The 14,239-nt window shown below is 39.3% G+C and overlaps 1 pseudogene; it reads right to left on the bottom strand.

Annotated features, from left to right (window-relative positions):
* Positions 1-12,634: 12,634 nt before the first annotated feature.
* Positions 12,635-13,370, bottom strand: LOC139361929 (ribosomal protein uL30-like; annotated as a pseudogene).
* Between the last annotated feature and the right edge of the window lie 869 nt (positions 13,371-14,239).

The following is a 14,239-nucleotide window of genomic DNA, read 5'->3' as shown; positions in this document are numbered from 1 at the left end:
CATCATATTATATATGTTTTATATATATATATATATGTGTGTGTGTGTGTATATATATATTTGTCTTGTTTTTGTGAGACAGAATCTCACTCTGTCATCCAGGCTGGAGTATAGTGGTATGATCTTGGCTCACTGCAACCTCTGCCTCCTGGGCTCAAGCAATTCTCCTGCCTCAGCCTCCCAAGTAGCTGGGATTACAGGCATGCACCACCACACCCAGCTAATTTTTGTGTTTAGTTGAGACAAGATTTCACCATGTTGGCCAGGCTGGTCTTGAACTCTTGACCTCAAGTGATCTGCCCACCTTGGCCTCCCAAATTGTTGGGATCACAGACATAAGCCACCATGCCCAACCCTAGAGATATTTTTTAAATGCAAATAGAAGTTAATACAAATATATATATGTATATATTTTTTGTCTTTTGTCAAGAATAGAGAAATGCTATATATATCCCTTACTTTTAATTAGTGTAATTTAGAAATCTTTTCATATCAATACATTAATAGTTTTTAATTTTTTTTTACAGCTCCATAGTATTCCACCGTGTGAATATTCCATAATTTATTTAATCAGTTCTCTGTTGATGAACACTGAGTTTGTCGTCAAAATTTTTTATTACAATAATGCTGCTAGTAATATCTTTGTATTTTATTCATTTGAGCATTTCTATATCTGTAGCATAAGTTCCTAGATGTAGAATTGCTAAGTTAATGGGATAGGTAATTGAAGTTTTAATAGATACTACTAGGGCCGGGCGCGGTGGCTCAAGCCTGTAATCCCAGCACTTTGGGAGGCCGAGACGGGCGGATCACGAGGTCAGGAGATGGAGACCATCCTGGCTAACACAGTTAAACCCCGTCTCTACTAAAAAAAAAAATACAAAAAACTAGCGGGCGAGGTGGCGAGCGCCTGTAGTCCCAGCTACTCGGGAGGCTGAGGCAGGAGAATGGCGTGAACCCGGGAGGCGGAGCTTGCAGTGAGCTGAGATCCGGCCACTGCACTCCAGCCCGGGCGGCAGAGCCAGACTCCGTCTCAGAAAAAAAAAAAAAAAAAAAGATACCACTAGATAGCCCACTGTAAGAATTCTACTAATTAGTATTTTCAACAACAATATATGAAAGTGCTATTTTTATGCAATCTTGCAACATAATTTATTATTTAAACTTCTGGAATATTGTCGATCTGATAGGTAGCGGGGGAACAACTTCATCTAGTTTTAATTTGTATGTTCATTATGATAAATGAAGTTTGGCATCTATTTTTCTCCACTTATTTAGGAACCATATCGATATTCTGTTCTGTGAATGATCTGTTCATATCTTTGTGAACATTGTAATCGGATGAATGATATTTCTTTTACTCTTAGGGATTTGTAGATACTGTTTCTTTATGTCGGGCGTTAGCCCTTTGTGTTTCAGGTTGCCAATATTTTTGCCTAATTGTCATTTGTTTTTCACTTGGCTCTTTTTCTTCAGAAAATAGCCTTTTTATTCTTAAAGAGTGGATCTTTTCTTCCATGGCTTCTGGATTTTGTATTAGTTAGAAGGGCTTTCAACATTCGCGGTTATAAAAGAATTCTCACAATTTTTTCTTTATGTATTTTACATTTAAATATTGAACCTATTTGAAATTTCAGACTCCTCTTTAAACCATTTCAAGCAAATATGTTGTTTAGATACGGTCGCTAGATTTCGCAAATTAAAATACATATGTTTACTTCAGATAAACAGCAAATAAATTTTTAGTACAAGTATGTCACATGCAATATTGGGAGCTGTGCTTGGGAAATATTTATGCTAAATAATTATTCATTGTTTACTTGAAATTCAAGTTTAACTGCACATCCTGTATTTTATCTGGCAACCCTAGGTTGGGAGCCACTAGTCCATTTGCTTACATACTTCAGTTTGAGTTGAATCTCAATTTAGGCTATATATCAGGGCCCTGCTACTTTTGTTCATTTGCTGTTTAAAAGCTTAATGGTATTTTCTACAGTGTTTGCATGCATCTCTTAAAGGTTCTGAAGTTTGAGCATACAACTGGTGTTAGATTGAAATAAATTAACTTATTTACAAATGTGTGGATAACTAACTCCCTTCTAACATTTTGTCCAATGTGTGCTACAAGAAAACCATTTCCAGGGGCAGGGAAAACTGTCTGGGGGCAGTGGAGAGCTAGTCCCCTAACTGCTCAGCTCCAGTGAAACAATTGAGTTCCCAAGAATATTTGGTTATCAAAATAATTGTCTCAATTATTGTTTCAAGGGGTTGGAGGCTAGAGTCTCAGATACATATAACAGAACAATTTTTTGCTTATAGGAGTTTAAATAATAATAATACCATTTGAAAATTATAAGTATATTCTGTTTGATTAAATCAGACAAAAACAAATCTAATGTCTCTTTTTTTTCCAGCTTTTGAAAACACATATTCAAGAGTCTTATCTCCCTTAGCACTCCTATTATGATTAACAAAGCACAATGTTGAGATAACACTGCTTTCCCCCCACAGAATTGTAGCACAAATCATAACCATCATAATGAATCAAGACTGTGATGTCATTGAAGCAGCCAGGTTCTGATTATAGTATAGCCAAAGGAAGACAGTGCACTTCCCTCTGTTTAATTTACTTGATTGCGTCTCATTAATCCACTCATTCAGTCATTCAACACATATTTCCTGAGTGCATACTACATGCTAGGCACTATGCTAGTTGTGAGGCTGAATAAAACAGCCATGGACTCTGTCCTCATGGAGCTTTGCAGGTGTGCTAGAGCCAACCCCTACTGGCTGGTTGAAAGCCTATTTTTAAATTTTCAGGAACTTCATGAGCTTCAAAATTGGCAATGGTGAGAGTATTTATACACAGAAAATGGCAACCACAACAAATCAGGGCTTTCTATGCTGTTGTTTTGTTCTTCTGCCCACCTCTCCTTTTATTTAAATGAAGAGCTGGTTGCTGAACACTAATCAGCACAACACTGGGGTTACAGAGATGCTCCTGAACTCAGTCACCCTCCCTGCCTCTTGACCTCCACACCAGGATCCCACCGCACCAATACATTTTGCTTTTTACAAACAATAGCTTCTTGAAATGTTGAAGCAGTCAGACTATTATAAGATATTTTAGTTGACACATGTTATAAGTTGTTGGCCATATAAGGAAGCCCAAAGTAAAACTCCTGAAAGAAAATTTGCAATGTTAAAACATGTATTAGCTATTAATTTATTTAGCTATTAAGATAGGACTAACAATAGCACCTCCTTCATGGAGTATTGAGATTAAATTAGCTAATAGGTGTAAAGTGCGTTAGTAGAGAAGTGCCTGGCCCAGAGTAACACCGAGTAAGCATCATACAAGTCAAGACAAGGACTTGTCTGGGTTTAGGATGCATAGTTTATGCAGATGAACTTTGTGCTGCTGATAGTGTGGAAGGTAGGAGGCAGGAAAACTTGAGCTGCATCTCTCAGCTTCATTCAATAGGCTAAAATGATCTCTTTAATTAAAAAGATCCTCAAAGGATTTTAGATCTGGGATCTTAACTGCAGGAAGAATGGCAAAACATTACGTCTTTAGAGTCAGGAGAAAGGCTGTACTTGCTTCTTTTTAATCATCTGATGGTATTAAGGCTTTTAATGAAAAACCCTATTTTTTTCCCCTCCCTTCTTTGTTCTCTCCTTAGCTTTCCTAAGTGAGTTAAGGCATTCTGAATATGCCACACCCTGGTTCCCTTATTCTGTAAGAAGACCACAGAAGAGAGAAGGAGCCCAGATGGCCCCAGGTGGGCCACTAATCCCAGGATTTTGAAATCTTGAGTCTGGTCTCTGGAAGAATTTCCCATTCTGTACAAAGATAAAAAGAATACACTGTTCCTTGTTCTGTTAACTTATTTTTATGAAACAGAAGGATTTTTTTTCTCCTTACTGAAGATAATTTTTACATGCAGATCCTATATGTATTTTGCTAGATATATGTCCAAGTCCTTTTTCTTCTTCTTTTTTTGGGTGGTATTGTAAATGGTATTATTTTTTAATTTCAAATTCTAGTTTTCCATCGCTGGTATGTAGGAAAACAATGAGTTTTGTATATTGACCTTATATCCTGCAACCTTGCTAAATCTGGTTAGTAGTTCCAAGAATTTTTTAAAGATTCTTTGGAGTTTTCTACTTTAATAATTATGTCACCTGTGGTAAAGACAGTTTACTTGTCCCTTTTTAATGTGTATACCTTCTATTTCTTTTTCTTATCTTACGGCACTGGCTAGGACCTTGAATAGGTTGGTGAAAGAGAGTATCTTTGTCTTGTTACTGATATCAGGGGAAAGCATGCAATCTCTTACTGTTAGGTATGTTTGCTGTAGGTTTCTCATTTATGCTATGCCCCCTGCCACCCCCCTACCTCTTTTTTTTTTGAAACAGGCTCTTCCTCTGTCACCCAGGCTGGAGTACAGTGGCACCATCTTGGCTCACTGCAACCTCTGCCTCCCAGGTTCAGGAAATCCTCCTGCCTCAGCCTCCTGAGTGGCTGGATTATAGGTGCCCGCCACCACACCTGGCTAATTTTTGTATTTTTAGTAGAGATGGGGTTTCACCATATTAGTCAGGCTGGTCTCGAACTCCCGACCTCAGGTGATCCACCCGCCTTGGCCTCCCAAAGTGCTGGGATTACAGGTGTGAGTCACTGTGCCCGGCACCTCTTTTCAAATTAAGAAAATCCCCTAGAGTTCTCATTCTTTGAGACCCATAGAATAGAAATGGTCTGTTTTAATCTGATCTATCAAGAGATTTGATTTATGGTCATTCCTGTCAGGGTCGGGATGGTTTGGAGATGGTAGAGAGAAAGAACATTCCACCCCTGAACCCTATGGTAACTGTTCTCTGAGTCAGCTCTCTGCCGTCTGTGGCCTCCACACCTTGTCATGAAACCAGAGATCTCTAGCAGCTGCACTGGTGAAAGAGGCAGCAAGAGGTGGAGTGATTCTCTCGCCTTTAAATCTAAAGAGCTGCCACTTCTTACCTGTGTGAACTTGGATGAATCACAAAATTTCATTTCTAAAATCAGGACCTTGATTACATTGTAGGGACATGAAGATAGCCTGAAATGATAGTAACTCTAAAGTACTCTACAAATGTATCCTTTGGATGACAACTTATTAGAGGGCAGGATCCATGTCAGTGCATTTTAGTATTCCCTAAATAGTCTGGGGCACAGTAAATGCTTAATATGTATCTAATTATTGTGTTATTACATGTATTTGTCCCTCCAAGATCTCATTGTTTGCCCTTGAGCTGTGTGGGGAATACTACAGAGCGGGTGTTACGGCAGGGGCTGTGTCAGAGTCTATGATTTCAAGCAAGTCACCAAAGCTCCCTAACCAGTAACTGGACTCTTTGGGTAACTAAGTGAGATGTCCCAGGTAAAGCTGTCTGCAAAATATCCGCCCTCTGTAAATGCTGAATTGATGCCAGCTGTTATTTTTACTTAGGTAAGATCTTTATTAGGGAACTAGGGAGGGAAAGCTGTGGGGTTTGGGGTTTATTTGTTTGTGATTATTTATTAGTATCTTCTTGAGGAAACTTTCTTCTTTGCTCGTGGTTGACAACAGAGGGCAAAAATGAAGGCAAAATGTGGCCTGATGCTGCCAGTTGGCCGATATTTTCATTTGTGCAGATTCTCTAGTTTTCTTCTTTTCCTAGTGTCCTCTAGCCCACTAGGTGACACTGTTTACTCATCTATGGTACTCCATTTAGGACTCCACAAATCATATTTAAAAGTAGATGTTTTGTTTGGGGTGCTGGGGAGGGGGAAAGCGTGTTGAGAAGGAAAATATAAATGAACCAGCAGTGGCTAAACTTTGAGGTACAATTAGGGGCCAATTGTCATCTATGGTTATGTGACATTATGGGCTAGTTTCAAACTATCTTTTAAGGAATTTTAAGAGCAACATGCAATTAGTTTCCAATTCTATTCCAAGAAATGAAGGAAAATTGACTTCCCCTTCCCAAGCCGTCACCAAACCAAAGGATAAAATAAACTGTTGTAGCTTTGAATGTAGAGTTGAGTAGATGCTCTTGAATGACTGTTTCCACCTCATTCTTCAATGATAGTTAATGAGGGCACAGACCACTAATAAGCAGTGGAAGCAGCTTCTAGGCTAAGCTTAAATTGGGCCTTCAAATCTAATCAAAATTAGTCACTGCTGAGAAGAAACCAAATGTGGTGTGTCCATTTGGATGTGGAGTTTGGAGAGGCCCTCCTTGTTTTCCAGGTCAGTTATGATTCCATTTCTGCATTGCTATATTGCTACACACTCACAGGAAGATGACATGTTTTTGGATCCCATCCAGTTCAAACTTGTGATGATTCTAAAATGACACATGTAACTTCTGGATAGAAAAAAAATAGAAAATGAATTTCTTGCCTTGCATTTCCAGGTTGTGAGCCACAGGAAGCGTGTCAACCATGTCAAACCAGAAGATCAAGAAATCAAAGATTCCATTCGCTTGCCTTAGAGTTTGAGGTCTGTTTTCTTCATTGTCTATTATGACTTTAAAATTAACTTATTTACGCTGCTTCTGTTTATAAACTTAGATTGGGGTTTTTTTTTTTTTTTTTTTTGGTCCTTAGAAGTAACACAACTAAAATTCTCTAACAAATATTTCCCAGTTCAGAATTTTCCTAAAGCTTTCCTGGCCTCTCTGGCTAATGAGCTCCAATTTTCTTTGCTTTTCTGTGTGTCTACCAGCACGCACCACCTTGAGTTGGTGTGTGATAAACAGCTTAATATAGTCACAGTTTTGGCAGCTAACTTTTGGATGACTGTCACAAGGCCCCCCTAAAATTGGAATTAAACAGATTTAAAATGAACAGGCAAACTCCTGTGCTTGAGAAAAAAGGATATTTTCATATGTTGTGAGCAGTAGTTCCCCCAATGTCTTCTGTGTATTTATGCCCTGCTTTATTTAAGTAACAGCAATAACTTTAATCACTGTTAGCAGGAGCACTGTTAAATACTAAGCACCTCTCTCTGAAATGGGACTTCTTCCAGAAAAACTCTTTATGTGAAACCAACACTGTGTAATCAACAGTTGCATGAAGAAGTCTGGGGAGCAGACCATGTAACAACAGCCTCTGTTCTCTACGTGTAGCAGAACGGTAGAGGCTGGAACATGCATTTTGTTGCTTGATTTGGTGTGTAGAGCACCCGGGACATCTGGGATTTGCTCCCTCGAATCTCTACCTTGCAAGGTCCTCTGATGAAGAAAGGAGAGAGCAGAAAAAAAAAAAAATGGAAGAGGAGGACAGAGAAACATTCAGGTCTGGCTTCAGTACATTTGAATTCTAGCTGTCTGGGGCATTCTCCCAAATATCGAATGCTAATTATACTGAGTGTGTCCAATTGTGTCGTATTTTCGTAAATCAAACAAATGTTCCCAGGAGATAGGCGGGAGGCCACCAAACCCTATTCATTTATGATGCAACCTGAATTTAAAGCCAGCACCCTAGAGAGGATAGGTTACTGTGAGTTTATTTAATCTTCTGACATGTGCCTTGCACCTTCAATGTTACCCTGACATAAGGACTGCAGACTTTCACACAATGCTTTTATTTAAACAGTTAATATGCTACTAAGGATGGCCGTAACACTTTTTAGAGACATTGAGGATAAACAAATTGTTTTGAGGGACATAGGTTGTAGGGCTTTTCTCTGGGAAAGGAGAAATAGATCCTATTGCCACATCAGTCTTCCTAAAACACTTCTGAGAGCGTTTTCCCCTTGCTCTTCAAATCCTTCATGCTTTGCCCTTGTTTACTAAATGATGCCTAAACTCCACAGAGGCAAAGCGTTCCCAACCTGGTGCTCACTGTTGCCTGTGTCTCACATGCTGACCAGATGGGACTCTGCCACGTTTCATGGATGGATGTCATGGATCTGACTCTCCCGGTCTTTACTGGTGCCTGTCATTCCTAATTCCTCGGAGGCCCTCAGGGACTCTCCTCCCTAAAACCTATCTCTTAATCATTGAAATCCTGCTTGCCATTAAAGGACCAGTATAAATACCACCTTCTTCAAGACATTCACCCTATTTCTTCTCTGTCTGCAGCTAGAAATAATTTTTCATTTTTCTTTACTTCGTCTTTTTTAATGGCACATGAATACTGCTTTGGTTGATAGGTATATCTGTATGTGGCATCTTTTCTACAAGACAACAAGCTCCCAGGAGATGGGGATTAGATAATCTGCATCTGCCTCAGATTTGCACAGCATCATGTACAGAATACGTGGTCATAAATATTTTTTGAGTAAATGAATGACATAAAACACACACTCTCTTGCTGGACTGATTTCAATGGTTGTGTCTAAGGGTCAATGATATAAAATAAGAGAATCAAAAAATAAAGGAATTAGGAGTATATTTCTTTGTATAGGTTTTGCTTAAATGATCCTTTCAAACATTTACATTCTTTCAGATGTGCTTGACACACAGTGGGTGCTCAGTTGACCAGCTCACAGCTGGCTGAATGTAATATTAAATAAATGAGTTTCCACAAGGAGGTAGAGAGTTTTTAATCAGACATCTTTGAATTTATAACTGGAGTTGAACTTGAGCTTATGAACAATTTTTCCAGGTTTACACAGAAACAAGAAAGCTTAAAAAACAGAATGAAATGAATCATTTCCATTTTTGATACACATGCACATTTTTGATGCACAAAGATAAGAAACATGTTTAAATGTCATATGAACTAGCATTTTTTAAGATCACTTATTGTATGCCAGGCACTCTGCTCATCAGTTTATATGCATTCTTTCATTTGACTTCTCAATAATTATTTATAATAAATAACAAAACTGAGTCTTAGAAAAGTTAAGTAAGTTGCTGAGAGACACATAGCTAGTAAGTGGCAGAATTCAAATGCAGGTTGACTAACTCCAGTGTGTATGTCCTACTGCCTGTTTGTGCAAAGTTACATCCTTCCAGAAGAGAATGCAGTCTAGTGTCCCTTGTGCAGTGTTAGAAGTGGGAATTCTAATTCAGCTCAAACCTTCTCAGTGGCCTGTTTTACAGATGAAGGAATCAAGGCCCAGATAGGTTAAGTGAATTATTAGCATCACAGAGCTCGTGAGATCTGAGATTAGACTGTGGGCATCTGGACTCCCAGTCTAGGAGATTCCTGTGAGAAGATGGTGCGTTATCACACAGGTTTGAATATACATGGATCTAGCCAGTTTCCCTTCAACATAAACCCTATGTGTAGTGAAAGACAGAGGTGGCTTAGTGAACCCTAGGATGGTGGTAGTACTGTCTGCTTTATAAAGGGGTCTGATTGCTTCTCTTTTCACTCATTGGCTAATCCAGTGACACTCATTTCAATGTGGCAACTATGTGATTTATTTATACTGATCTTTCCAGATCACTGACCAAGTCAACCAAGGGTGCCAAAGTTGACCATTCATGCACCGAAGACTGAGACATTCCCTATTTTTTGACTGACTTTGCTTTCTTATATGGCAAGCAGGGATTCAAGAGCTGGCCTGGGTGTCTGCTGAGTGTGAAGTGCCATTTGGAGGCCTTGCCTCTACTGGAGGACCACAAGTGTCTAAGATGTCCACAGTGAAAAGTCTCTTAGGGCTAAAGCATTTTTTTTAGCTAAGGATGCTGAGATTGTGGAAACAAAATGAAATAAATGAGCAACAACAACAACAGTGAAGCATTTGGAATCAGAAATCTAAAGGACCAGTCTGCAAAGGGTCAGACCTTAGGGTGAGTGTTGAGTGTTGCTTCTTTCCCAGTTAAGCAGGTGATGGCCCTGCTAGTATTCCATAAGAGAGACTGACTATAAGCACTCAGGTTTCCAGATGTTGAGGCAGGATTTGAAGTCAGAAATGACTCTTAGTTCTGAGTGATCATGGAAAAGCAACTTAGTCTGTTTGGACCTCAGTTTCTTCATCTGTAAAATGCTACAAATCTGGGTTGGGAGGGCAGTGGGGTGCTGCGGAGATTAGATTAAATTGGACAATGCATCAGAAAGCTCTTGGTAAATTCAGCGGTATGTACCCACCTGTTTTACATTAATGACCAATTGATGAATTTAGGAGGTCTACATAAAAATGAAAATATACATTTTGGGAGAGCAAACAAATTCAGTTGTTTTTGCATTCACATTATCTTTTAAAAACATTAATTTCATGATAAAAATGACTCTGGGTGAATGTGAAGCAGGTAGGGGCATTTCTTTGACTGGGGTAGGTGGGAGGCAGGAGAATGAAGTCAGGAGCCAGAACCTTATCTAAGGGAGGTTGTGAACGGCTAACCCAGGTGAAGGCCATGGGGTGGGAGAAAAGGGAAGAGTAATAAGGGTGTCAATCACTTCACTGTTTGTCTCAGGGCTGTCTTTTTGCAGGTATCTGAGTTAGGTGGTCTTTCTCAGTCACTGGGCTTTTAAATTGCCAATATCAAAATTACTGTGGTGATGCAGCAACTTATAGATCTTACAGTTATCAGATAATAGAGCCTGGTATCCTCGTAGCAGGAGCATTGAGGAGAAACAAGACTGAAATAAATTTTAATGGACCTCTCTATCTTCCAATTGTGTTTCGCACACCTTCGACTTCTGTTTGGAGAGGTGAAGTTGAGTTATATTTTACATTTTCAATTTCAGAGAGGAGCAAACCAAAAATTTTTTTTTGTTTGTTTGACACAGAGTCTCACTCTGCTGCCCAGGCTGGAGTGCAGTGGCGCAATCTCGGCTCACTGCAACCTCCACCTCCCAAGTTCAAGCAATTCTCCTATGTCAGCCTCCCAAGTAGCTGGGACTACAGGCGTGTGCCACCACGCCCGGCTAATTTTTGCATTTTTAGTAGAGACGGGGTTTCACTGTGTTAGCCAGGATGGTTTTGATCTCCTGACCTCATGATCCACCCGCCTTGGCCTCCCAAAGTGCTGGGATTACAGGTGTGAGCCTCTGTGCCTAGCCAGAAAATCTAAATTTTTAGGGTGATTTTGTCTTTACATATAGGGTAACTCCCAACAGGAGACAGATGCAAATATCAGGTAATAGAAATCATTATGGTATTTATTCTGTATTTTATACCTTTTTTGACAAAGGATAAATTTGGAGTCTACAAAATCCTACAGCATCTATAAAATGCTTTCTATCCTCTATGCATATTTAAACCATCCTAAACAAAAATGAAGTTCCTCTCTCTGAGAGGAGATTCCCAGTGTCCCTTGAAAACCCTCTTCAATATTTTGCTGGTCTTCCCGCTGCATGTTTAGCCCCATTGGTGTTACTTTTTCCTTAATTGAAGATGGAGACTAGCTTATTGTCACACTTCCTGTGGTGACACTTTGTGTCATTGCATCCCTGTCACCATTGTCCCTCAATTAGTGCTTGGTGAACGAATGAATGAATGAAAAAGTACATGAATGAATGAATGATTTTCGCTTCTAGTGTACTCCATTTGCATGTCTTCTTTTTAGTCAGAATAATTCTAGTACTTTCAAGTTTTATAAGGAATCTGCCTTCTTTTTGAACACCAAAACCTTTTGGTTGGCTCTTTACTTAATGCTCTCTATGTTTTTCATGTTCTTCTTTGGTTTGAAGTCCAGAATTGGAGACCAGTAAGGCCTATCAGGTAAAAATGTTAAAACTCTTAGTCATTTATAGAATAGAGTAAAAAGCGTCATTTCTTACGACTCTGTGGCTATACCTGACTCAGGTCTAGCTTGTAGGCTTTGGGTCTTGAAATGTTTGAGTTGAAAGGGATTGAAGGAATTATTGTTAAGTGGTTTTGTTCTTTTGTTTTTGGTCTTGTCAGTTAGTTTGTTTTGATGTAATGATTAATTAATGTGGCTAAGGCAAAAGTCATTATCTCTTAGAAATACTCAAATATTTACAGATGAAATGTTATGATGTCTAGGGCTTGCTTTAAAAAAACAGCAGGAAAGGAGGGGCAAATTAAAGCAATAGAGATGAGACCGGATATATTGATAATTACTGAAGCTGGATTACTTATACTACTCTCACTACTTCTTAAAATAGGTTCTTTCTTTCTTTTTCTTTCTTTCTTTCTTTCTTTCTTTCTTTCTTTCTTTCTTTCTTTCTTTCTTTCTTTCTTTTTCTTTCTTTCTTTCTTTTCTTTCTCTTTCTTTTTTTTTTTTTTTTTTTGCAGAGTCAAGAGAACATTTATTTGTGTGCCTTTCTTCTTATGTGCATTTCAAGTCTTTTTCAAAACCAGGCCCCAAGAATCTCCAGATTCAAATATGTCCCTGGGCTTGGTCGGCTCCTGCAGTAGTCTTAGGAGCCTTGTATAAATGCTAGAGTTACTCATTTGGCGACATTAAACCCTAGGAAAGAAGATGCAACAAAGCAAGACTCCTTCCTCCATGGAATGTGCTGATTTCAGACGAGGCGGCAGCCAATGTGGAAAACGCTGGAATTTTTCCTTGGAACTGGACTGTGATGAGAGGTGCTTGCCATGAACATAGCTACTGTCTTTTCTTTGACCTTCCTTTCCAGTTTTTGAAGATAAAGCAAGAAACAATCTTCTCTGAAGATACTTGATAAAAATTACCCCCCAAAAAACAAAAACACATGCTTCCATTTCATTGATAAAAATGAATGGGTCTAGTTCAGCAGGGGGAAGAGCTGATTGATGCGTTTGCCCCAATAGCCAGATATGCCCATCCCCTTGAGGATGCTCACTCTATTTTTGGTAGCATGGCAGGCCACTGAGAGGTGGAAAGGGTGCAAGAACCATGAGATCTCCTGGAAATGCTTCCCTGGGAAGGCAATTTCATGAATGAGGTCTTCCAAGCAAATGACACCAACCTTCCCCAGATGCTCCTCAATCACTGTGTTATCTGTCAGACGGATGGTCTTACTCTTGACCTGGGCTTGTCCACATTTCAAAATGAGTTCCCGGTCACACAATTTGGAAATCCCCAGGTCACACAACGTTCCACTATATACAGCATTTTTAGGTTCTGGGGGGCGACTTTTACAAAGACACCACTAAAAATTTTCTTTAGGCGAAGTCTTGCAATGGTTCTCTGCACCAGTAAACTCACGCCATCAATCCTTTTGATGCGTACAACAAAGGCCTAGGAATGTTTATCTGGTGATTCCAAGGCGTGAGGTTTCACTTCTAGTCGTCTGAGACTCACCTTGTCACGTTTCTGCTGCCAGGAATCATATAGGAATAATTCCAGTCGCTTAAACCTGGCCCTTTTCCTTTCCTCTGCTCCTTCTTTGCCAAAAGTGCCTGCTTTGACTGGATGGCTTTGGGAGCTTGATAAGCCTTCCTCTTTTTCAGGAGATTTTCTGGAGCCAAAGGGATTTTTCTTTGCTCTTGGTCCCCCATCTTTCTAGTGTTGCAGCTACTCTAGATTTTTTCATAATACAAAGTTAAGAAAACTATATTTAGACAAACTTATTCTAGATGAGAAAAACCAATACCCAAACATCACAAAGTTAACAAAACGGAGACTGGGACTAGAAGGCAAGTCCTCTGTCTCCCATTGACATTCTCTTTCTGGTAAACCATGTATCAGTTCAGCTTGTTGTGCTCTCCCTGTAGACTTAATTTTTGTCACCATCATCCTGGTAATAATAACTTCAACATGCAAAGGCCATTAACAATTCTAGTCTACTTCCAATCTAACTTTACCATCCCCTGTGATTTTAATAAGCATAAAAATTTCCCTACTCCAGGTAACTATCAAAAGAGAAAACAATGTTGATGTATCTCTTTGTTCTAGCATTCTTTGGAACCAAAATAAAGGATTGTTAGGGAAAAAAACCCAGACAAACATATGTGCAAGGAATTTCAAAAAAGGAATAGTCACTAAACATATTTAAACTTTTAAACAAGAAATTGCACACTGCAACAGAATCTAAATAATATCCCAGAAGTAATTACTAATTTAAGTGTGTAATGAAATGATAAAATGCTTTGATAGAGCTCTGGCCTGCGGAGTCTCTGTGATACATCCAGCATCTTGGCAGCCATCCAAGGCCCAGAGTGGCTTTGAGTTTGGAATATTTATTTCATCAGGAGCCAGGACCACCTCAGGAAGTCACCTGTGCCCAGATCACTCAGAGTTACGTGGTTTTATTCATGTTCCCCTGGAAAAAGAAACAGTGAGCATTTCTTCATTTGAAGGAAAGGAATAGGGGTTGGTCTGAAGAAGGGAGGAGAAGGAGAATTACGTGTGTATGGGTGGCAGAGAG

Source organism: Macaca nemestrina, chromosome 2 (assembly GCF_043159975.1).
Source record: "Macaca nemestrina isolate mMacNem1 chromosome 2, mMacNem.hap1, whole genome shotgun sequence".
Taxonomy (NCBI): Eukaryota; Metazoa; Chordata; class Mammalia; order Primates; family Cercopithecidae; genus Macaca; species Macaca nemestrina.
This window is presented reverse-complemented; position numbering and strand designations above follow the sequence as displayed.